Consider the following 26,088-nt stretch of genomic DNA (forward strand, 5'->3'; position numbering starts at 1 on the left):
ACTCGTAAACTGCCAGGTAAGCAACTTTATTATTTTCCACCAAAGCTACAAGAATCTCCTCAGGCTGCTTGACTTCCCTTGGGAACAACCAGATAAGTCTTCATGGATTTTGAGGGAGGTTAAGCTTATGCCTTTTGTGGCTGCCCAATTCTAAGCTGGTTTGTCTCCCTGACCTCTTCTTCTAGCCTAGCTGGTAGTTTCCCAACGAGCTTGATGCTTGCTTAAAGGCAGATGGGAGGGAGAGAGAATAATTTCAACCAGAACAGGCAGGAATAACTTTAAGTTGCCTCAGGTATGAGTTGAAGATGAAGTGACAAGAATTTTAAAAAAAGGTGTCAGGTCATGTCTACACCAAGTTAGGTGCAGGTGAGAAAAGACATTACCAACATATAGGTGTTTGTGATAGGTATTGAATTTCATTGTTGTTGTTTTCCCCAGATCAAGCTTTAGCCTGATTTTTTGCCTGCTTTTCCCCATTTATTCTCCCTCTTTAAATACATTCTGGAGAAATCATCCCATTTATTTTTCTAAACTGTCAGTGGTGATAGAAATATAAATGAGGAGGACACCATAAGCATGAAAAGACAGGCAACACATGAGCTGCAATATGAACTGTCCAATTAGGATGATCTAAATGGGGAGGAAATAACACCCCACACAGTAGCATTTATTTAATTGATTCTCAAATTGGTTTGAATGTGATGTATTCGAGTGCTTGGAGCTAGATTCTAAGCTGGTGCATTTCAGTGCCACAAAAACAGAAAGTGCCATAGAAAAACTGAGAGAGAGAAAAAAAATCTTAATAAGCAAAGTAGGAATTCAGAGACCTTCAATTCTTTGTCAGGCAGGAGCTGTCATACTCCTAATACAACCTGTTATTTTGCCTTTATCAAAATTATTCCAAAATTATTATGGACATGTTTGTCGGCAAATTTTGCCGACAAACATGTCCATTCTTTTGTGCTTTGGCTGGTGGGACTTATATTCCAAATTTACTAGGGAGAAACCAATCTGGGGGCAAACAACCTCACGACCTTTTTCATTGCTTAATAGTCTGAACTGGAAGATATGCTTTGCATATATAAAATTTGTACAGAAAACTGCTTTTTTAGCTACTGTGCAAAAGCATAATAAGATCAATGAAAACAGCAAGGGTAACATCATGTTCTATGTATTAAAAACAAAATAAAAAAACCAAGAACAGCTGTGTTCCAACGAGCTTACAATTTAAAAGTGTAAAAAAGAAAAAACAGGAAAGGGAAAAGAAAGCAACAACTGAGAAGAAAAAAAAATGTATTGGCATGGGATGGGAGGAGTGAGGAGAGAGATTGTTCACCCCAGGCACAGGCAATAATGAGGGTGCTACCAAAATATATGAGGGACTAATGATGGGTGTGGAGTTGCATCACTGTTGTACGACTTCTAAGCAGCTGTTTGGTGATTGTCATCAGCACAGCAACAACACAGGAAAAAAGTGGTGTTCCCTCAAGTCAGTTTTGTCTCTTGGTGCCTATCCCCTGCAGTTTTCTTGGCAGCATTTTTACTGAAAAAGCTTGTCAATTCTCTGAGCTGAGAAAAGTGACTGATCCAGAATCACCCAGTTGATTTTGTGACAAAGGAAGAAGTAGAACTCCCAGTCTCCTGGTTTCTGATGCTTGTACATCAAACTGACTCTCAACAATGAAGGAGCGGGACATTTAAAAAAGATCTGCTCTGGTTATCATATAGGCTAGGTATATCACTGAGGCAAATGTGCTTGTTTATGTCTAGTACAAGTCTTGACATTTGGATTTTTTAACATTTAGAAGAAAATTCTAAGCATGCATAGCATCAAGAAAAAATGGATCATGTTATCAGAAAGTGAAGAAGAGCTCTAGGCAACTGAGCGATGATGAAGTCAAATGAACACAACCCACAACAGCAGATATTCAAGATAATAAACATAGACTGTACAATATTTATCTGATTATTAGATCTGTGCTTTCCTTTTTTCCAGATGTTTAAAGTGTCTTACACAGTGTTCTGTTTTTATTTCAGTTTTATGAGAGCAATCCTATGAGTTTGTTTGGATTATCCTAATTCAAACTGAATGCGAGAGTTTCTATTGTTGAAGGTATGCTTAAACCCCCACCCCCACCCCAATTTTATCCAACACACTAGCTCTACACAGGATATTTATTTGTTGGGTGGTATCTCACCTTTCTGCAGGAGCTCAAGATAGTGTAATAAACACTCTCAATGTAAGCATATAAGGCAGTGTTCCTGAAAACAGCCCTAAATTGTACTAATTTCCATTCAGTTCATTCATTGAGAATCTATAGAAATAATGCAATATCACCTTTATTTCCGCATACCTTGATAGGCTACAACTTTCCCTAATCTATTAGTGAGAAGCAAACCTCATTTACAGGTAGTCCTCACTTTTCAACCGTTGATTTAGTAACAGTTCAAAGTTCCAACATCACTGAAAAAGTGACATGACTGTTTTTCACACTGATGACTGTTTCATCATCTCAATGATCACATGATCAAAATTTAGACACTTGGCAACTGATGCATGTTTAGGATGGTTGCAGTGTCCCAGAGTCATGTACTGTATTCTACCTTTTGCGACCTTCTGACAATGGGGAAACTAGATTCACATAACCATGTTGCTAGTTTAACAACTGCAGCAATTCACTCAACAACTTGGCAAGAAAAATCATAGACTGGAGCAACATTCACTTAACAACTGTCTCAGTTAGCTACCAAAATTCTGGGCTCAATTACAGTCATAAGTCAAGGACTACTGGTACATTCAGTGGGAATAGAATTAGTATAAAATATCATCTTGCAGCAAAATACTATGCATATCTTCTCAGAGTAAAAACCAATGTGTTCAGTATGACTTAGTTTTGGGATATATAGTTACAGCAACAATGAGGTTTTCTGAAACAATAGGAATACAGGCAGTCCTTAACTTAGTACCAATTTTTAGCAACTCTTCAAAGTTACAGCAGTACTGGAAAAAGTGACATAACTTCCAAATGCTGCAGGTCCCCCACAGTCATGTGATCAAAATTTGGGCACTGGGCAACTAGCATGCATTTAAAATAGTTGCAGCTCCCAAGATCATAATATTGCCATTTGCGACTTTCACAGTTGACTTCTGTGCAAGGAAAATCAATGTGGGAAGCTGGTTTTGCTTGAAAACTATGCAATTCACTTAACAGCAGAAGTGATTCCCTTAACAACTGTGGCAAAAAAAGGGCCATGACTCATTTAGCTATCTTGTTTGGGCAACAGAAATAGTGATGCCAATTGTGGTCATAAGTCAAGGATTTCAAGATAAATGTATTACTTTTGCTCTTCAAATAATCCATATTTACTTGTTTAGTGATTAGCAGTTGCAATTGCTACATTATTATTAAATATCAAGAGGAAAACACTTTAATAAACCAAAATACTACTTCCTTTAAACATTGTGGTATTTATAAATCCACAGTGCACGAGAACTTATTAATATCCTCTGCATATATTTGCAAACCATCATGGCAGAGTTCAGCTAACAGCTGGATGTTTTCTTCTTCGATTAATTGATTTTTTAACCTTTATAAATTATGGGGAAAAAATAGCAATTCTGAGTCATGTGATTGTAAAATAAACTTCATTCTACAGTGAGGATGGATGGGATCTAATTAAGCACTGCACTAAATGAACATTGTCTGATGCATTTTTACCCATTAAGTGAAAAGTTATTGCTAGTTTCTTCATTAGATATGTTTACAACTCAGTAGACTTGAAAATGTACTGTATCAAGAGAAAAAGAAAAAAAAACCCATCAATTTTACAAGATAGTATCATATGATCTATCTACACAACTTTTTCATTGAGTTTTAGGAATACTCACTTTATTATTAGCTTTCACAAGTGACAAATTTATTTGAATTTATTGTGGGAGTGTATGTGAGGTTTGCTGCACTTGAAGGCTTTGTAGATACTAACCAGCTATTTTAAGAGCAAGTTTGGAGTTATAAAAATATTTCATTGGCTAGGTTTATCTGAGACACTCTAATTTGATCTGATAACCATATAAGGAGCAATTATTTGGGTAGACCAGTCTAGAAATAGACTGGATAGGATAGACCAGTCTAGAAATAGAAGAAATAGAAATGACTATTTAAAAAAAGTCACCCAAGTTAGATGTTATACAAAAAGGTATTTAATTACCAAAAAAAAAAATGCCAATTCCATATGACATATCACAGCTTTTGGACTATAATTTTTAAAACCCTAAATTTTATTTTCTGTTTTCTTCTTAAATACATACATAATGTTTTTCTTCCTATACAGCATGTGATATAATTTGACCTACAGAAAAAACATCCCATGTCATGCCTGCAAGTTGATTATTTTGAGAATGGGGAAACATGCAGAAGAATTTTTGATAGAGATTGTTGACACTCTTTCCTGAATGATATGGAACTGATTGTAAAAGATTGAGGAAATATACCAAGTTAGCTCTGAGATCTTTTCCATAAAAACACATCAATCAATATATTGAATCAGCTAGCTAACACCTCAAAAATACTGACAATCTGATGATAAGAGAGGAAACAAATAGCAATATTCTGACTCAGTCTCAGTCTCCAAGTTTTTACTCCACTGCAATTTCACTCTCACTTCCCATCATTTCAAAACTACTCAAATACACTTAATTCAATATGTGATTCATATTTCTTTATTTTTCCATTTTCCCACCATGGTCATTGATATAAAGTTTGGTTTTTGTAGTATAGCTGCTTTCCACTACTTTTATGGTACAGTGGAAAGGTCACTAACAAATAGATTCGGGTTGGAATTTAAATTTAAGATCCTTATTTATTGTTTTAATGTTTCATAGTGCATTTTATTCAATGTCTGTAAGCCACTTAGAGTTGCCTTTGGGGAGAAGGATGGATACAAGTTTGATAAATAAAATAAAGACTCACTTATTTCTTGAGACCCCTCCATTTTCCTACAAGGAAATGAAAATCTGTTCCAATTTGTCAATGGAGATTGTCAATCACCTAGGTCATGGTTGTCTCAAAGGTGTTTTTCAGTTCTTCAGGAACTGAAGAAGCTTCTTCAATAAGAAGCAAAACATTTTCAAGAAAAAAAAAACCAAGCAAGTCCTGCTGCCTTTTGGGTCTGCTCCAGATTATTCCATCCTGCCTTGGGAACTGGCTTCATCCAGATCCAGTATACATTTCTACTATACATTGAAATAATGTAGAAATTAAAACATACAATTTAGGGCTGTGCTGCACTTGAGATTAAAAGAGGGAAAATATATTTTACAGCATATATGAGTGCACATGTAACACTTATTGACAACTCCTTAACTCAAACACAGATTTTTCTACGGTGCGATGCAGCTGTATAGGACAGAAACCCAATCCTGGAAAAAGACTTATCAGTTTTATGAGTTGTCATGGAAAAATACCAACATTTAAATACAAAAGGATATATTGCCCAAGGCTGTTTGTGAAGAAAATTGCATGCTGAAAAAAAAGCTTTTTTTTTTTAAAAAAAAGGTAAAATCAAATTTGAAACATAATCGATACAAAGGGGAATTTTATTAATTTGTCTACCTGAAAGTTTTCTTTTTTTAGATCCAATACTCTTTGGCATTTGATCTACATATTTATTGAGATTTTATAATCCTAATATATCCATTATAATGTGAAATACTTGACATTGTTTGAGAGACCAGTGCACTTTCTGAAATTATGTTAGCAACTTGGTAGAAGTCCAATTATGAGGATAATTACACAGTTAAAATTAAGGATCTGGCCCATTCGTTTTCTCATCTATTCTCTCTATAGATGTGATATACTTAAAAAAAAAGAATTGACTCAAATTGTCTCAAAACCTCTTAGCTGAAACTGAGAAAAAATACTGCTCAAAGTTAACTGTATCTGCTGAAATCCAATTTGGAGAACATAAAGGTGCCTCTGTAAGGTGGAGATAATGGTGAACATTAGTATTCCTGCAAGAGATTGGACATGGGTTCCCTTTTTAAGGATACTTTGGACATTTTGTGGTTCAATCAAGAGAGGGAAGCAAATGAGTCCTGGATCCTTAGCAAATGATGGAGGATGAACATTCACTTGTGCAATTTGGTAATTTTAGCCTCTAGACTGTATAATTGTGTTGTTCTCTCCTTTTACACAGCAATATCTATTATTGGTAAATTGATAAATCATTCCTGATGCATTTGGGAATCTTTTTGCTCATTCATTCTTCTGAGCAATGACTCAGAAGTTTTTGATGATGCTATTGCAAACCAATCCCTTCAAATAGAAGAAGCAGATTATTAGTTCTCTAGTTGGAGACAAATTTGGATTGGTTTTACACATTCAAAGTCCTATAGATTAAGATGATGCATACTCAGAAACCGAGCCTCAGGTTTTATGGCGAACACAAGCATAGACTTATTGTCCCCTACTCTTAACTTTGCTTGATCCAGTGGACAAGAAGTTAATTTGTTGGTAACACTTTCTTTGAATTCTTGTAAGCTCATTTTTGTGCTATCAGTCATAACATCTATCTTCTGCTAGCCTCTCTTACTATCGCCTTTTTTCCTCAGCATCAAGGGCATAATTATTTCCTATTTATTATAACAATCACATTTTTAAAACATTCCATGCAATCCTAAAAAAGAAGATTTGTGCTTGAAGTTGCCTTAACTTGAATGGGTGGATTCTTTGAAGCAGCAGTATATTTTTCCAGGCTTACTCAGAAACCCAAACTAGCAGAAACTTTCTGCCCTCATATGAGTGTCAAACACGTACTCTGAATAATTTTCTAATGGTGCATGGCCCTTCTACCATTGCTGTTAGAGCAGTAATTGAGAAAATATCTGAAACAACACAGCTGGCGACCAGAGAGATTCTTGTCAATTGTAGATTCCTCAAGTTGTTGTGGTGGTGGTTTTTTTGAGTTAGTATCTGCTCTGGTTATCAAACAGCAGTAAAGAAAAAATAGTATTATCTCCAAACCAAGGTGGCAAATTCTAATTGGTGTTAATATTTAATTAATTTTTGCAGTGAGCATCAAGTTGCCACAATTAAGATCCAATAACTCTGGAGATGTGATAGAATCACAATGCTTTTAGTCTGTTCACTAGGCTTGGATGTTAAACAAGGTACACAGAGTGTGTTATATGCAAGCCAAAAGGCAAGATAAATGCCCTGCTCTCTGCAATGATATTGATCAATGCTGCACTCCAAAATAGCATATGCATAAATATTAGATACTGAAAAAGTACTCTGTCATTGTACAGTAGAAGCATTTCATTTGCTGCAATAAATTGCTCACCTGACAGGCTGAAGATTCAGTCTTCAATTTACTGGGATTTTTATTTTAAAGAAATATTTTTAACTTTCTTTTTGTCCTGGCTTTATGATAATTTATGCTTCCTTTTTATCTTGTTACAAAGAGGAGCTACAGTAAATTATTTCTACATTCCCTTTAGCCAATCATGGGACCTGATTATTTGCAGTCTAATTATGGAATAATAAATGGGGAAGTAACACATTTCCTCTTCCTCATTTATTCCTGTAATTAAATGGCAGAGTGTGCATCAATCAAGTAATCTATGCTATTAAGATTCACAAACTTTTGGGGAGAGGGAGATCACACTTTGCTTTGCTGGCAGGGGGCATCCATCAAGGTTTATAGCCACCTGTCAGATAATCAAAGAACACTAAGTAGCTAATAATGACCTCCAGGTAGGATGGTAAATAATCAGTCAGCCAGCTTGCTGAGAGGTTTTCAGGAACTTGCCTGCTTTTGCATTAGCAGTATAAGCACATGGAGGTATGCAGTATTTGGGTAGATTTTATTCGGTTGCCAACTGTCCCCAATCCATTTTATCTAGATTCTGAAAGCCTTCTAAACCAATTTCTAAATGAAAAAAGGAAAGAAAGAAATGTGATTAAAGCTAGAGTTGCCAGAACTCTATTGTAGCTGTGAGAATATTAGTTGAATTGTGTAACATACACATATTTTATATGTGACGGAATGGAAACCCGGTTCAGCCCCCTCATTTTTTGTCAAAAGTTGCTGATTTTATGATGAGGTTGCTTTCTCTTGGAAATCTGTTGCCAGCTGAACCTATGGCGTACGTAGACAAAGAATCTAATTTGATGAAAAACAATATTTTTCTCCATAATTCATTCAAATAGAATGTTGAATCATAGTGAAGCTCTTATTGCAATAAATTGATAATAAATCATTCTTTTTGGCAATGGATGCTGAAATTCTGACATTTTTTTATGGTTGAGAAAGTTAATATAGTTTGTGTAATAGAGACCTGGTTAGGTCAGGCAAGTGGGCTGACATAGTATTGGTGGAACCAGAGATAGATTGGGGGTTGTGTTTGTGTATCATTTCTCTAGTGCTTAACGGAATATGTGAGTAAGCTGACAGTTCATATTGAAAACCCTTAGTTTTATGGTACTGAGGAACATCAATATCCAATTTGGGACTAGTTTGTGTAGAACGGCTCAAAGGTTTATAGCAGCTGTTAAGACAATGAGCTACTTTGTCACAAGACCAACACATCATGCAGTTCATCTGTATAATTTGTTATTTTGTTTTTATCAGGAAACACTATAATGGAACCTCAGTTTCCCCCTTAGTATAAACAGATGACCTTCTGCATTAAGGAGGGATTAGTAGATGTAAGGCAGTTCTGAGCATGCAATGAGAAACAATACACTGAAATTGATTCCAGACAAAATGGAAATGCTTTAGATAGGACTAGAATTATGATAGGACTAAAATAATGTTAGAAAATTAGGGATATGTGGTTCTGAATAGCATTGCACTATGGTATGTCATGGGGGGTGGATTTCCTTGACTGAAATTCTCTAGTCCCCCAAATTGAGGCAATGACCACGATCATTTTAAATCAGCTTTTGTTGACATGCCAACTGCATTACCTTATCACTGTGGTAAGTATCTAATAAGAAACATAGGCCTGATCCCTTCCCAGAATCACATGGCCACTTTTGAGTTATTGTTCGCTATGTTGTGAAATAGAGTGAAGTTATTGCTGGGTGATCTTTTGTTTTTGAGAAAGATATTGATCACCATATTCTTGAAGCAGTGGATTGTTACAATTCCACTTCTAGTCTGGAAACAGCTAGGTCTTGCCCTTTAGAAAGCAATATATTACTAAGGAATTCAAAAGAAGGAAGGGAAAGAAATTCTCCACTTATCTGAATAAATCAGGACTGTGTTAGAGCTAAGAAATGGCATAGCCATAGGTTGTACTATATATGCCACTAACATAACAACCTTAATCCATCAAAGTAAGCTCATCATAGTAAACTTACAACAGTAAGTTTATTAACCCTTGTATAATAGAGTGCATAGACTTCTACCCTTGACCATGGCATGAAGAATATACTGTTAGCTATATGAGGAATATGACTGGCTTTCACTGCCTTCCATCTGTGACTTTTGGACAGATGGAAATATATGTGTACTCTTGCATCTGAATTTTGGCAGCTTTTCACACCATCGGCCATGGCATCCTTCTGAGCATCTGGGATTAATCTTTTGCGTTGTAAATCACTATTGTCATTGATCTGCATTGCTAATGAAGATTAGCCAAGACTAGGCAATTCTGGATTAGAATGACTGAAATGACCACCTTCAGAACATCAGCTCCAAATGATGCATTCAAATGCCTGATGACAATGTTGAGGTATTTCCAAGAACAGAGAATGTCAAAGGCCTCAGTCAAATGAAGTGTGCAAAACTTTTGAAGTAATTATACAGCAAGTGCTTCTAAAGCCATCATTTTTTCCATTTTCACAGTAAGTGCATTTTAGAGTGCAGCTGGGTTAATGAGTGTTGAAGACAGCTTTAAAATTGGTCCAAAATTATAATGTTAATGAGGCAATGCTCACAATTTAATGAATTGCTTCAGTCATTTTTCTATTGTTCACATTCTTCTTGTTGGTGATGCCCTCAGAATGGCCATGGCATGATTCCCATTTGCCAGGTTTTGTCAACCAAGAAAATTTTGTCTTTAAGGTTTGGAAATTGAAATTTCTTGCCAAAAAAAGATAAAACTATCTGTTTGGCTTACTGCTTATTCAACTGCTATGAGACATTGGCCATTCCTTTGTGACATAGAAAATTAAACAACTGTTTTATCATGATCCACTCTCCTCCTGGTATTAACCTTCCTATCTGGATTTTTCAAACATAACTTTCTTTCCTGAAAAAGAAAATGTATCCTATAATATCCAGGAGTTTCCCCCTTGATAGCATTTGATGAAACATCTTTCAGAAAGAGTAGCCAGTCTAATTCTCTCTGAAATACAAATTTCTGTCAGTTTTTTATCTGATACTTACATATCTTAGTAAGAAAAAAAAAGTCTGCTTCACTTTCTCTTTTGTAATTAATTAGACAATGAATCTTGCAAGTGAAGAAATCCAATAAACTTATTGTCTTGAAACATACATTTATTACTTGTATTCACTAGTTTGAAAGGCTCTTGATATTCACCAAAGTGAAATTTTCAAGGTACATTCTAATGCTAAGGGACATGCGTACATTTTTGAACACATCATCAGTGAGAAGATAATACTAAAGAAAAGGCAAGCAATTCCCTCTTGCCAATATTTTTTACCAGAAAGTTTCCTAGAAAAATCAGAGAAAGACACCAAAATAAAGATTCAGACATATCTATTCTTTTTCAAATTATAACAAACTTTTTTGGTTTGGTCTGGAAAAAGTGGGTGCCAACTGTTTCCTTTTGCAGTTACTCTGTGCCATGGAAGAACCTGTCACATCACACTTGGTCTGCTAAAAACCTGGGCTGATTTTTCTTTTGCATCCCTGCTTTTTGCTACCGTAAAAATGTTGGCTTGGAAATCAGTCAGCCTACAAAGTTTTGAAATTAATACAAGCCCAAACTTTCCAGAACTGGAAAGGAGAGCCAATCTGCAGACATTCAAATATATTTAAAGTTGTCACTACCTTTTTTTTATTACTGTTGTATTAATTGTGCCTCTTCCCAGCAGACCATGTTTGATAATAAACAGGCATTATTTCCAGGAATGAGGAGTTGGCTTGCCTCATCATTTAAATGCAATAATCTAATCCAGACAAGCACTGGGAGAATAGTACTCTGGAAATGGTACTGTGTCATGATCCATCATTAACCTTCTGAGCTGCTGCATTACTGAAACAGCCCTCTAAATGAATAGGTCACAATTGATTTGCAGGCTCTGAAATGTGTTAATGCTAGAGAGACTTATATTCTATTAAAGTACACAGAGAAGAAAGAAGGAAAACTAAGTACTCCCTGTACAGACTGTATAGAGTTAGCAGTAGAAAAAAATGCCTATGTTTGACATTGCAGTCATTTTAGAATGGAACCTGAGTAGAGGATAAGAAGCAATGGGTGGAACCTTGTCAGAGGAAGGTCTAAACTGAAAATAAGGAATTTCCCAACAGTGAGAATGATTAATCAGTGGAACAGTTTGCCTCATGGAGTTGTCAGTGCACCATCACTAGACGTTTTAAGGAAACGTCTTTTGTTAACAAATTTCCCACTTAGCAACATAAAGTTTGGGTTCAATTGTGGTCAGAATTTGAGGGCTACCTGTATAAAGACTTCTTTCTTGGGAAGCGGGTTGGACTTGAAGGCCTCCAAGTTCTCTTCCAGCCCTGTGATTTTATGATAAATATCTATTTTCTAAGGAGGGAAGATAGAAATACCACTTTCAGTTCAGAGGTACTGTTAATTAGCTACTATTGTTTTGATTCCTCCCCCTCAGGAAATGTACTTTTTCCTGATTTAAAGCATATCTTCCCTTGTAGTCCCACCTGAGAAACTCATCATGGCAGTTTCTTTTTTATATTAAGTCTTAATGATGTTCCTCATCCCATACCTGAAGCAGCATAGGGCCAGCCTTAGCTGTACTGGGCTCACCATTTTCCTTCTTAGCCTGACACTTTTTTTTTCTTTTGCAGTAGATATAATTTTATATGCTTCACCAGCCATTCTTCTAAGGACATAGTCTGGTGACTCCTTGGAGGTTACAGAGGAAGCTACAGTTTTCTATGAAAATATTTATCTTGGGAAAAGGATAAATAAAACTTTTTTTTTTAAAGTCAGCTCTATTATGGAGTTCAGAAGAGGGTCTCAAAACAACAAATTAAAATAGCAACTTCTAAAGTGAATGAGAAATTAATGATGAATTAGTAATACCACTTCAGAATAGATATCTTGAATTGAACTAGGCAAGTTTAAAGATTAAGCTGTTTAATTGCTATTTTAGGAATGCTGGATTTTTCATAAATGTGAATCCAGGTGTTAATACTGATTCTTCTTTGTTCCATTTGACAGCAGGTCTCAGTTTCAAACCCAATTAATAGGACAGTTTCAAAGGCTTTGTCACAATTGCAAAAGCTTTAGTTCAATCAGAGAAAATGCAGCAATCTGGGGATTGCACAGTGCAGAAACTGAACAGTATTTTTTTTAAGCATTGCTCTTAAGTGAGCTGTCCAAGGTTAACATTTCAGGCAACACTTATTTTCCTGCTATGTTTTAGGTGGTTTGATCTGATCTTGGAAGGTTGGTTGCAAAATATTGATACACTGCCAATGCTTGTTGGAATGAATGAATCTTCTAAACTCTTTGTGGTTTGGCCTGATTTATATTTCCTGAAGTTCACTTCTCACAATCAGGAAATTCCTCAAAAGCTTGTGAACCATTTTTGTTTGTTTGTTTATTTCGCTGTTGCTTTCTTAGCAGAGGAGGATCAACTGCCTGGTTCTGCTTTTCTCCTCCATTTTGCCTTAAGGATGAAAGTGATAGGTTTGGAGTTTTGTGAATGGAGGGGAGAAGGTTCATGGGGCTTGTGTGGAATAGTTTGGAAATGTGTCTTACAGAACTTTTATGTGGAGCAATTGATTTCAGCCAAGGGGTCATTCTGAATATATCAAGAATATTGACATATTAGGTCTATCAAATAGCCAAGCTTTAAGCTGAAGGCACCAAAATATTAGTCCATAAAGAGTTTGAGGAGTAAGCTACATTTTAGTTTGAATGGCAGCATTATATCTAGGTCATTTATAGGTCACTCAAAATCAATTATACTTTGAACATGCTAGACTTCAGCCATCATAAGTCTCGGGTTTTTAATAGGAATCAAAACAAAAGTCAAAACTACCTAGTTTTTGTTTGCAGCCTCAACAGAAATGTGAGGGCAGGATTAAGAAACTCTGTACAATGGCTAGGGAAAGGAGAAAAGTTTTGGCGGAAAGGCTACTACTCTTCACATGCTCAAAGAGTAATTTGCATGTACAACTCTATACTCTTATGGATGTTAACTCTATACTCTTATGGATGTTACCATTAAAATAATATAAATATTGAAGAGCATATAATATGTTGGGAAGAATGGAATTTCCTATGTGATGTTGTTCTTGCAGCTTGTGACCCCACTTCAAACAGTGCCTGACGTTTCTCTAACTTTGAGGAATATATTTTTGGGATTCACAGGTGGTTTCAAATAAACAGAGTTCTCTTCCAAGGTAGTACCACGAAAGTTAGAACAGCAGCAAGCCCAAAGAAAATAATAAAAACTGAGAACAGCAGAAAATGAACTTCAATAGAGTATAACAAACAGGAACAGTAAGACTAATAGAATGAGACTATCCAGAGTGTTACTATGAAAAAAAAACAACCCTTTCAATCAATAGAAAGAAGATCAGAAGGCATAATTAGTTTTTTTTTATTTCCCTCATTTTTCTCTTTTTCTTTTTTGTATATTTTATTACATTAATAATATTTCATATCTGTATCTATACTTTTAGCTATCTACTACAAGTTGTTCTCAATCTGCCTCAGACAGAGTATCTAATTGACAGTGTAAGAAGTATAGAAGACAACCCAATCAGAAACTGATTGTAGCAGATAGAAAAGATGAATTAGATTTATGGGTTGTCTTTGATACTCATTGTCTGTTGTATCCCATTGGCAGGCTATGCATGTGAGTAGGCATTCATTCTGAAGCAAAAGAAAAAGAAATGCTATGGAACTGAATTATGAAAGAACAATTTCAAAACTGTATAGGGCTCTGAAAAACACTTCTGTCAATTATATTGCATATATATTAGACTGTCACTTTCAGAGAAAGATAACTGAACAAGTTAATGAACCATAACTATATCTGGAGCAGAATATATTAACTCTTTTAACTGAACAAATAACAGCTTAACCTAGAAAATAGAGCTTTTTATCTAGATATGAACCACAATATTATCTTCATATTATTTTCATAATATTACTTTTTGGGTAGGCAAGCTGTCTTAATGTTTTAGGATACAGGTCCCATAATGGACCATCCTGATATGATGGCAGAGTTAGAAATCAAAAGCTTTTGGTAGGCAATATTTTACTTAACCAATTAAATATGAAATCTTTTCCAATTAATCTATTAATTAGATGTATATTTAACTTTAATAAAAGGTGTTTTGATCTAGTTCAAATACCAACTCTTCAAGGTACACAAAGTCAGGAAGCAGACATCACAAGAAATGCTAAAATTCTACTTTATTGATATAGATTACTATACAGAAACTTGAAAGCCTGGCAATATGTCCACTTCCCTCCATCTTATAGCAAAGAGCATCAAGGAACAGCAATCTTGAGATTCTTTCTCATGCCTTCCTCTTTTCCCAATCTAAGTTCATATTTCATTTCTAATGGTGGACTTATGTTTTCCTCAGGACTACTTCCATATCCCTCTGCACCATACAATTACTTGGCAGTCACAGGAAAAGACACTATTTTAATTTTAAACACAGATTTTATCCCTTAGTAAACTAAATGATTACAAATAATTTTTCCTCAAACCAGTTAGGATGCAGCCCAAACATAGCTAAATTTTAATCAGCTAAATCAGCTAATTTTTAATCAGTTAATCAGCTAAAATTGGCTGAAGAAAATTGATGTGGTTTTTTTTAATGTGATGGTTGAATTCATTTCCTATCTGAACAGAATGAACTTAGAGTTTGTCAACAATATTTACAACCCAAAACACATATTTAGTCTAGATCAACTCATTTAGAAAAGTCCAAATTAATACTGTTTTGCCAGCTAATTCTAGAATGCCAGACCCAGACTCTGAATAGAAATAGTTATTACTATCCATGCTTTTATAATATCAGGTTAGATGTTGTAATGTATTGTAGATTGTGATGCCTTTTTCGGAGGTTTGGAGACCACATATTATTCGAACCACAATCATTAGGCTGCTTAGTGGGATTAGAGAGAAAGAATAGATCACCATTGCTTCTGATCCATTTCTAGATACAAAGCTGAAAGTCTATTTATGTCAGGAGTCTTCTTTCTCTGCAGAAAGTAAATGCTATCCTGCAGAATCTCAAATAAATAATTCTCCCCTAGGGCAGCATTTCTCTGACATTCTGCATTTATGATCACTAAATGAATGTTAAGAAAATACGGAAACCGCCTAATTAAATCACCACATTTTCAATTTTTAAGGACATAGGCACACTTTTTCAGGGGGAAAAATAACAGTTATAGTTGCATTTGTACATACATTTTCATCTCCTCCATTTTTAAAGGCCCTTTTAAATCAAGTGTTCTACCAATAAATTAATCCAAGATTATTTACTTGTCAAAATAATTTCACGCACCCCATATTATTTAATAGCAGCTTTTAATACAAATTTCATTGTAAAGATCTTCAGTAGCATTCCCTGAATACCATAACTTTTATATCAATGAGCAGAATCATGCACTTCCTATTCTTGTACCAGAAGATTGATATCCAACTTAAGGGAAAGCAATATGAACTATAGGAGAGAAATACTACAATATTAAAGGAGCTAACTGGTAATAAACATGGGAATGTTGCAACAGATCTGGAAGGACGCTGTGATTTCTTGACTGACAGTGAATGTGGGCAGGCTTGGGTAATAGGTAGACACTAGTTGATGAATGGAGGGAGATTGGGCCATTTGATCCCTTACTACAGACACAGTTTGTGAATCACTATTCCAGAGAGTTGGTCCTTCTTTCATATTTCACATATTGGAAAGATAAGATTTTCTTAGCTGCTGAATCCCTAGTGCATTTTATTATACCCAATAGTATGATCGGTTATTATATTGTGTTTCCTAATATGGTACTGCCTTGGAAATGTTAAGAAGAATCCACAGATGCTTTAACTGAATAAAATGTGGTTAGACTTCATTGATTTTAAAATATCTTACAAACCTTTTCTTTTTCACATTTGGTTACTACATCTGCTTTTCTCCCACCCTTGATGTATGACATATTTTATGGAGATTAATGAGGCCCAGGCACTTTAGTAATTTTCTGCAGTTGCATTTCTAGATTAGACAATATGTTCCTATTTTATATTATATCAGGTCTTCAGCTTCATACTCTTCTGATCACAAACAGAAAGGCTTCCTGCTCTTTGAAGATACTGTCTGAGGGGTCCAATTCTCTATTGTTAATCTTGCTTTAGAGTTGCTGGCAGAGAAGGGGACTGAATTTGATTTTATGGAGATTTTTTCCCCAAATAGCTGGTGGATAAAATGGGGGACAGTGCTTGGCTGACCTTATCTGGACTTCAAAGCTTAAAGGCATCAAGCTTGGATAAGAAACTGCTTGGATAGGAAATCCCAAGCCTATAAGCTAGACAGGAAAGTCAACAAAATATTGTGAGGCTATTTCAAGACACTTATATACTGTAATCAAAAATACTGCATGAGTCACTTTCATGAAGTTGCCAGGAACTGAGCTTCACATGAAGGACCTGTATATGAAAATCTAAACATCTATATCAGCTATTGTTCAAGATGTTTCCAATTATGTTTGTTTTCTTTGCCTTATTTATTCCTTTTTGCTCTACATAGTTTGTACTGTTTCTTTTTTCCCCAAAAAATGTTCTTAACAATTTATAAACTATTAAGAGTCACTTGGAGTTGGGCAGCATATACTGTACATTTAATAATTTGTCATTATTGTGAGTAGTTGATGACCCTGACATTTTGACAATATTCCTTCTTAAAAGTGTTTGACCACATGACATAAAACATCACTAATGTGCTTGGAAAGTGGCTTTGCTGTACCACGAGCATGATAGGTACATTATACCAAATTATATTATACTTTTGAAAAATGTTTCTGTATTTGGAACTTTATGTAAACATTTCATTAAAGAGGAGGCACTTCTATGAGACAATTGTGGTATATAAAAAAGAAAGAATAGCTAAAAGAGATATTTTCATATTCAAAACTACTCCCAGAACATTACAGATCAATAGGTTAGAAGTCAGTAAATGCGGGTAAAAATATTTGAATTATGTATGTGTAATATTCATAATTTTTCCTTATTACCATATTTTAAAATATGAAATGGTTTTTACAATGGTTTTCATTTTTAGTTTGCTTTTGTTTCTTTATAATTTCTTATGGTTAAAAACTGATATAGCGGAGATGTATATCAAACTCCAGCAGCAACTGATTCCAATACTCCTCCAAAAATTTTGTGCTTCTAGAACTTGTTGCTTTGGTAGATCACAGGATGTACCAAAATAAAATATATACAAGTAGTCCTGATTTAATGTCTACTATATTTAGCAACCGGTCAAAGTGATAATGGTGCTTGAAAAAGTAACTGTACTACCAATCATTATCCTTATGATTGTTGTTGCAGCTTATGGTCACATGATTAATGGTCATTTGTGCATTGAACAGCTGGCTTCCAACAAGCAGAGTCAATGAACAAGCCAGCAGTCATTGAAGTTATAGTCACATGATGTCTCCCTCAATCGCTGTAGATGATTTGTTTAATGACTGTGGCAGAAGTGACGTTTTAAGTCCATGATGGTTATGTTTCACTCAATACCCATGTCTCTTAGTGATGGAGTTGCTTATTACAATTATCATTGTTAAGTGAAGACTATCTGTATTTGAATCTGAGACTTATTTTAACTTCATAACATTGATGCTGTATTTCTATTGGTAGTTCATATTCAGCTCCCTGCTGTGGGATGTTTTAACTTAGGAATGGAAAGAATAAGGTTTTATATTAGTCCACAGTTTCTGACATGGATTTCTACCATTTTGAGGCAAAAATAATAATGTAAGATTAAATTGTATTGTATTGCAGGCTAACTCTGCCCACTACCAGGAGTTCAATCCTGATCAGCTCAAAGTTGTCTCAGCCTTCCATCCTTCCAAGGCCAGTAAAATAAGGACCCAGATTATTGGGGGAAATATGCTGACTCTGTAAACTGCTTAGAGAGAGCTGTAAAACACTATGAAATGGTATATAAGTGTAAGTGCTATTGCTGTTGTATTGTGCTATGTTATAATAAAGCCTTAAAACCATATACTCAATTTTTCAGGAAAATGGAGAAATAAACATAGGCTGTTCAAAGGTGAGAAATGACTTTACCTCACTTGATTCATTTCTCCACCCTGATCAGGGCTCCTGCCTTTTGAAAAACTGGGTCCCAAAGCTGCCAAATGTGCAGATACCACTCATAAAAATAATTGAATTATGTGGAAACTGTATGGATCATGTTGAAATTACATTGTCAATGTCACAAAGGAAGGGAAGGCATAGCACCTATTATATTTCAATATATCTGAATCCTATTAGAATGTAGAAAGAAGACCCAGCCAAAAATAAAGGGTACCCTACTCCAAATGAAGGAATTACATATAGCTATGTAGGAGTTCTAACATCATCTCAACAACCTTGTCTTCCAATTTCCTGACAAATATGCAAAACCATTCTTGAATAATGTTTCATTATTTTAAAATTATGGATTTATTTTTTTATTTGTTATTGAGTTTAGTATATATACATTTTACAAGTTATTATAAAAAGTGAAGTTTGTTATTACCCATATTCTTCTGAAACACAAATCAATTTGTTTGTAAATAAAATACAAATCATTAGCATGTTCCAAATGAAATACTCTTAAATCAAGAGAAGAGATAGGCAACCCCATCATCTTTCAAGTTTAACAGAGTCCAATCCATTATCCTCAGTTGCATCCTAACAATATGTAGAAAATCACCCTGTTTTTTATCTAGGAACCATACTTTCATCTTCTGAAAAGCTATTACAATAAAGAGTCAACTTTCTTTGAATAAAAGCAACAACAAAATGATCTGCTTTAAAGCTGCTTTAAAACTATTCAACTGAAATCAAATCAGGCCCAATAAAAATGCACAAAGCCGGGGAATCAGATTGGTCATTGGATAAATTATTAATGGTCCATCACCTGAATCACCTGAGACTTATCTTTAAAATTATATACACCAAATCCATAGAGATAGATAATTGTCAAGATGGTCCACATATTTCCTAGGATATTGTTTCATACTCATGTAACAGTTTATCTTGTGCAGCATGTGAAGGTGCCCAATTACAATAGTGCAATCTATGCTAGCATTCATTTTTGGTGTTTCTTACTGAAGTTTGGAAATAATTATCAGTCTGAGAGCTTACTGGTTGATGGATGTTGTTACTCTCTATTAATTCTTCATTCTTTGCTAGTGTGCATTTTTCTGTACAACTTCCAAAATATAGTCTTCAGGTTATAGCAAATATTTCTGTTGGGAAAGTATGCTACATATTGATATAAGAATGTCTCACCAGCTAAGTCAGTACTTACCCTTGTCTCTAATATCTTTGACAGCTTCCTTTACCATGAATGATGCTATAATACAGTACAATGCTTACAACACTTGCCTTGAAATCCAGATTTTTTTTAAACAAATTGTTAAATTTTTGAATGAACTGCTGGATGAACTGCTGGATTAAAAAAAAGCACAGAAGAAAATATTTTTTTTTAATTTGCTGGATTTCAAACCAACAACTTTCTATATATAAGGGGATAATCCAATGTAAATCAGTTATTCCATTGTACTAGAACAGGGATCTTCAAACTTGACAGCTTTAAGACTTGTGGACTTCAACTCCCAGAATTCTTCCTCCAGTCATGTTAGCTCAGGAATTCTGGAAATTGAAGTCCACAAGTCTTAAAATTGCCAAGAATATTACTTTGTTTAAATGATTATAGGTAATCCTCAACTTACAACCACAATGGAACCCAAAATTTATGCTGCTAAGCAAGATAGTTGTTAAATGAATTTTGTCCCATGTTATAACCTTTCTTTTCATAATTGTTAATATATAAAGCTAGTAACACATTTGTTAAGTGAATCTAGCTTCCTCATTGACTTTGCTTGTCAGAAGGTTGCAGAAGCTGTTCAAGAGACTGCAACCATCATAAATACAGACCAGTTGCTAGGCATCCAAATTTTGATCACTTGACTTTAGATCCTGCAATGGTCATAAATGTGCAAAAGTCATAAATAACTCTTTTGAGTGCCATTATAACTTTGAAAGATCACTAAACAAATGATCATAAGTTGAAGACTACCTATTATGCAAGCTCATTAAGCACTTAGCCAGGAAACAATTGTGTAATTATGGAAGGGGAAATAACCACATTGCTAAAGTATGTCTGGTAGAAACTTCAGGTCCCATGAAAGTCTCCTCAGTATAGATTAGAATTTGATAAATTCCAGAGGAGATAATATCACAGGCTTTTGTTCTTTCTATACAATTCTAGATTTCTTGGTGTTGCCAAGGTCGCACATAAAAGACAAAAACTATATTAGATCACGCAACATTGAAAAAAAGTCACCTGGGCCTATTAGTGGTTAATATTGTGAAAATTATTTTAAGTAAATATAGTTGGGATTGGGAGGTAAAGAAGCAGCACATGCTACTTAATAGTTTGAGTGGAACAGAATTTTACATGAAATCCAATTAGGTGAGTTTCCTTCTAACTTTGAACTATACTGCGAATCCTGCTATGCTTTGGGTCACTGTGAGTAAAATAAATAGTTTATTGAATAAGTCTCCAGACCATTTCAATCCACTACGGGTCACTGAAACATCCTTGCTTTTAATTTGGCAAGCAAAGGAGAAATTTATCTGGAAGGCAGGAGAAAGCCCAGAGTAGATGTACCACCAGCAATTACCCAGTTCTAACAAACAATCATAATGAAGGGCTGCAGGCAGTTATCTGTATAGTTGAAGGAGTGGATGAGTTAGCAGGACCTTCACATTGTGTGAGCAGAACTTCCTTCTGCCACAGTGAAGAGAACATCAGCTGTGGGAGATCTTACAGACTCCAGCTGCTGCTCAATCTAGCAAAAAAGACAGAAAATGCCACAGACCTGAAGGAAAGCCAGAGGTCTTCAAAATAATCTCAAATCAAGACAAAAGTGGGAGGAGCAAAATATAATTGGAAAAAAGTTGTTTTTTTCCTCCAATGTAGCTTTCCATATTCAACTATTAGTTGTGTTACCCACATTAATATGAATAGGAAAAATATATTATGGTACCTGTTGTGAGCAAGGACCCATTGGTAGATGTGAACACAAACCAAATTTAAATATCAGGATTGCAGGGGACTCTAAATCAGTTCTTCATTGAACTGCCTGGGATTGTGGTTGCAAAACCATTTGGCTTCTTTCTGGTTATAAAACCTGAGAACCCCTCTCGATCCTAAGTGGCAACCACTGAAACATCTTAATCTGGTCTTAATGGAGAAGAAAGACTCCCTGACCATTTCAGAAATCCTCTGCATGAATTCTCAACTCCTGCTTTCTGTGCAGAACATTTGTTCTTCATCACATTCTCTCCAAAAGCCAGTGTAATCTCTGAAAACTGCACTGCTTGCTTTTAACACCTGCTTGGTCTCCCTATCACTAGAAGGCTTTTGTTCATTACACTGGAAGTTGAAAAACCATGGAGCAAAGGAAAATTCAGATGTCTTTTTGGTTTTCTTCCAGCATCAAGCAGAGCCTATTTTTCTCCTGATCATTGAGTGGATTCATTCTAGTGTGTATCAAAACCAAAACCAAAACAAACCAAAGAAGGAACAGCTGTTGTCAAAAGAAAAAAAAAACATGGAACCTCAATACAAAAATCCACTGTCCACTTCTTTTTAGGTGAGAATGTTAATTTGGAAAATATATGCACACATGATCTGGGAGGAAAGAAATAAACCCGACTACCAAGCTATTAAAGTCACAGAACTGTGAATCCCATTTCTGATGTGAGAATAAAATTATACACACCCAGGCAGAAAGTGAAAGGCACCTGTACTTTCTCACCTCAATATTTTGCACCTGAAAAGAGGGCTTTCTGGAATGTTTACACTTCATTCATATCAGGCTAATTGAAAAATGAGGGATGAGTAGCCTATTGCCAGGTAATTTATTTAGCCAAGATAAATGGAAAAAGGAGCTGGCAGTCTGATCTCAGACCTTGCAAATCTTATTTACTTTAGCTGAATTAAGATCTGTTTGGAAAACTACAAATAATTTTCAATCAGATGTACAAAAAAAAAGTTTTCTCAAGCTCTTTTTCTTTGCTTCCACCCCCACCCCCATACCTTAATTGAAAGATCAACATCTTAGCACCCAAATATCTGCCATCAATTTGTTTCATTTTTTAAAAAGCATCAGAATGCTTAAAGTCACATCAAATATCCTAATTCCACTAATGGACAGCATTTAATTTGTAGAACAAGACTGCAGCTGGGTTAAAAAGGAAAGCTAAATATTTGTAATTGCTCTGAGCCACATAATGACAATTGATAATGAGTATCCGTATATCTATATATATGGATATATGCATTAGGGAGAAGAAAATCCTTTGTTACCTCACAGCCTACCCTTCCTCATTTCAAATGATGTAGCCTGTCTTCCTAAGTCTTGTCCACTTTCCTTAGAACTTATTCAAGTTTTCGTTTTTCACCGTTGGTGGGATAACCTTCGCTAGCAACAGACAGATGCCGTCTCCTCTAGTTTGCAATGTCCTATATTATCTAGCGATGCAGCAGTGACACATCCTGGATTCAGGATGCTGAAACCATCTGTTTAATCCCCCTGATTTAGTTTTACTTGGGGGGGAAAAAAGGCTTACCTGCTGTACGAAACTGCAGCTGTAAGAGAAACAAGCAGCGGAAGCAGCGCTAATATATAACAGCAGCTTCTGCTAAGAGAATCTTGCTTCTACTCCACCGTAGCAAGAAACTGCTTTCTCCACAGAGTCCTTTCTTTTTTTCGTTCACCGAACAGATGAGAAAGGAAGATAGAGCAGACAGGTTGAAGCCACGTTCTTTTTGACCGAGGTCCTCTTTCTTCTCAGAAATGACCGGGGAATCTGGCTCCGGGCTCTCCCACTCTCTCCGGCTCTCTCTACACGTTTACGCTTCAGATCAATACAGCTCTTTAGCAGCAGCTTGAGCTAAACTGCAGCTGATATAGCCCAGCCAATAGGTACCGAGGGTTTACCCTCCCACCCCCCCTCCTGTCACCCGCCCTCAAAAAGAAACAACGCAAACCATGTATCGGAGAGGTTATTAGTTGTGAGCGAAGGGGGACAATTAATCTTAACCCCTTGCTAGATAACTCAAACCCCTCTCAATTTGCGTGTGTGCGCGCGTGAGAGAGCGAGCGAGAGACTTTTCCAGCTTCGCTATTATTTTGCCTGACGAGATGCCTTGACTAAGCCCCCAGCTGGCATCTTTGAAGGAGAAAAGTGCCTTAACGCAAAAGGCTCAAACAGGATCCACAGTGCTTCAGATCTTGCTGACCTCCAACCGTCCCTCTCTCGTCAATACGAAAAAAAAAATCATACATTGTGAATTGGGTTTTATATAGCACATGTATTAGCATTCCATTTGACCACCCCATATAATTAAGTCCCCCGAGCGCTGTATTTTTCTCCTTTAAAACTCAAAGGCTGTTCAAGCTGAGATCTTTGCTACCTGGTTGGTTCATCTAGCTCAGCACTTTCTAAGGAACACACAATTCTGTTTCTGAGTCCATGGACTTTCCACTGATTTCTCCCAATTGCTCTATCTGTTCCTATATTGCTCTGCAAATTGTTTTTCAACCACTGAAGGAAGGGGGAGGGGGGGAATATCTCTTATGATCACTTTCACACTGAAGGCTGCCTTCCAGATGGCATTTCTAGTTAAAGGATCTAGAGTGCAAATAAGAGAAGGCACCGGGAACATTAAAGAGAGAAGTCACAACAACACTATTTATAAATGACATATTCCCTTTATATGGAAATCTTATGCGGAGACTGCTACTGTGATCCTGCCTGGGTATGTTTTTCAAATGTTGTGCTGTTTATGTAAATGGACAGTGTTGAATATATTTGCAGTTATTATCGACAAGTTACATGTTATTTTGCTTGGAAAACTGCAATAAAAGCTTTTGCCCTGAGATCTTAGAGCAATGCTACCAAACGTTTTCATACTGAAAGATACGAGATTTTACACTTTCTGCAAAGAGAACATCATGATTTGTTACTCACAACACAAGGATTGTTCCTAAAAAAAGTAATCATCCTTGTACTCAGCTCACCTGATACTAGGTGCAATATAATATTTCTCACATAAACAATTCCCTGCCTTCTGTAGTCTGCTTTAAATTGATCCCTCTCTTTTAATTCTCCTTAGTAATCCAAAAAATATATTGAATTAGTCAAAGAATAGCTTAAGACATATTTCCATCTCTATCCTTTGAGTCAGTCTTGACTCCTGGCATCATACATTTTATTTATCTTTTATTTATTACAAAAGACAGGGCTAGTTCATATACACATGAACCCAAACACATATTCATACTTTTTTCTTGAATGAATAAGATGTTCCACTTTGTTTTATAAACTATTACTAGCAGCCATGCAATATCAATTGGTAAAGAACTGAATCCTGTAACTAAGATATGAAATAATTAAATATGTCTCTTATGTAATTTCCAAGTTTATGTCTAGAAGGCTAATCTGGTATTTACAAAATCCCTGTTGCCCAATTCCACCCAAGCCCTGAAAGATAAGACCAAGACTGGAGATTTGGTTGGAAGAAGTGATGCACCATCTCTGTGGGATCACACCTTGTCTGAAACAATCTTCCCTGAAGATACTTGTGGTCCTTACCCTACAGGTATTTTGCAAGCAAATCAGTAATCTGTTATTCTAATCTAATGCATCTTCAGCCCTTGTTGATTGTGATGTCCATTTCTGCATATTTAAGTCACATTAACCAACTGCAATCTTGAAGGAATTTTGGCAAACAGCTCTATGTCCATAGGACGCTGTCCTGAAGAACATTCTCCATAAATGAAAAGCAGCTATGAAAAGCTCCTTGTCATTTTCCCAAAGAGGGAATCTCTTTTGCTAGATCAATACTCAAATACAGTTCATCAGTCTGGAACCCACATTACGTATCTGATATTAGCACAGTTGAAAAAGTCCAGAAATATTTCACAAGAAGAGTTCTCCACTCCTCTATTCATTGTAGAATACCTTATGCCACCAGACTTGAAATTCTAGACCTAGAAAACCTTGAATTACGCCATCTTCGGTCTGATCTAAGTATGGTATATAAAATCATATATTGCAATGACTTACCTGTCAATGCATACTTCGGTTCAACCATAATAACACAAGAGCACACAATAGATACAAACTCAAGGTTAACCGCGCCAAACTTGATTGCAGGAAATACGACTTCAGCAACAGAATGGTCAATGTCTGGAATACTCTGTCTGACTCTGTGGTTTCTTCCTCAAACCCCCAAAACTTTAACTTTAGACTGTCTACTATTGACCTCACCCCTTTCCTAAGAGGATCTGTAGCGGGAGTGCATAAGAGCACCACCATGCCTACTGTCCCTGTCCTATTGTTTCTTTTATTTTTCTTATATGTACCCATTTCATGTATTCATAACTATGTATATACTTATACTTATTATCTTGTAAGCAATTGACAAATCAAATAAATAAATAAATAAATGTTTCTCCTGGGTAGACGGAATTAGTTGAGCCAATTCCAGTAATCCAGGGCTGTCAAACTCCCAGCCCATGGGCCAGATGCATCAAGCCTGCCCATGCCTGATTTAACGAAGGGGAAAAAAGTCCTGATACATCATGTGACACC

At 35.8% G+C, this 26,088-nt stretch overlaps 1 protein-coding gene across 1 annotated transcript in view; it reads right to left on the minus strand.

The window, feature by feature from the left end:
- CDH12 (cadherin 12) overlaps positions 1-23,340 on the minus strand; it is a 787,338-nt gene extending 763,998 nt beyond the window's left edge. Inside the window, exon 1 of the mRNA XM_087930733.1 lies at positions 23,059-23,340. The gene's annotated coding sequence lies outside the window, so the exon portion shown is untranslated. The remainder of the gene's footprint in view (positions 1-23,058) is intronic.
- Between the last annotated feature and the right edge of the window lie 2,748 nt (positions 23,341-26,088).

This window comes from Pseudonaja textilis, chromosome 3, assembly GCF_049901715.1.
Source record: "Pseudonaja textilis isolate UNSWEBS1 chromosome 3, rPseTex1.2, whole genome shotgun sequence".
NCBI lineage: Eukaryota > Metazoa > Chordata > Lepidosauria > Squamata > Elapidae > Pseudonaja > Pseudonaja textilis.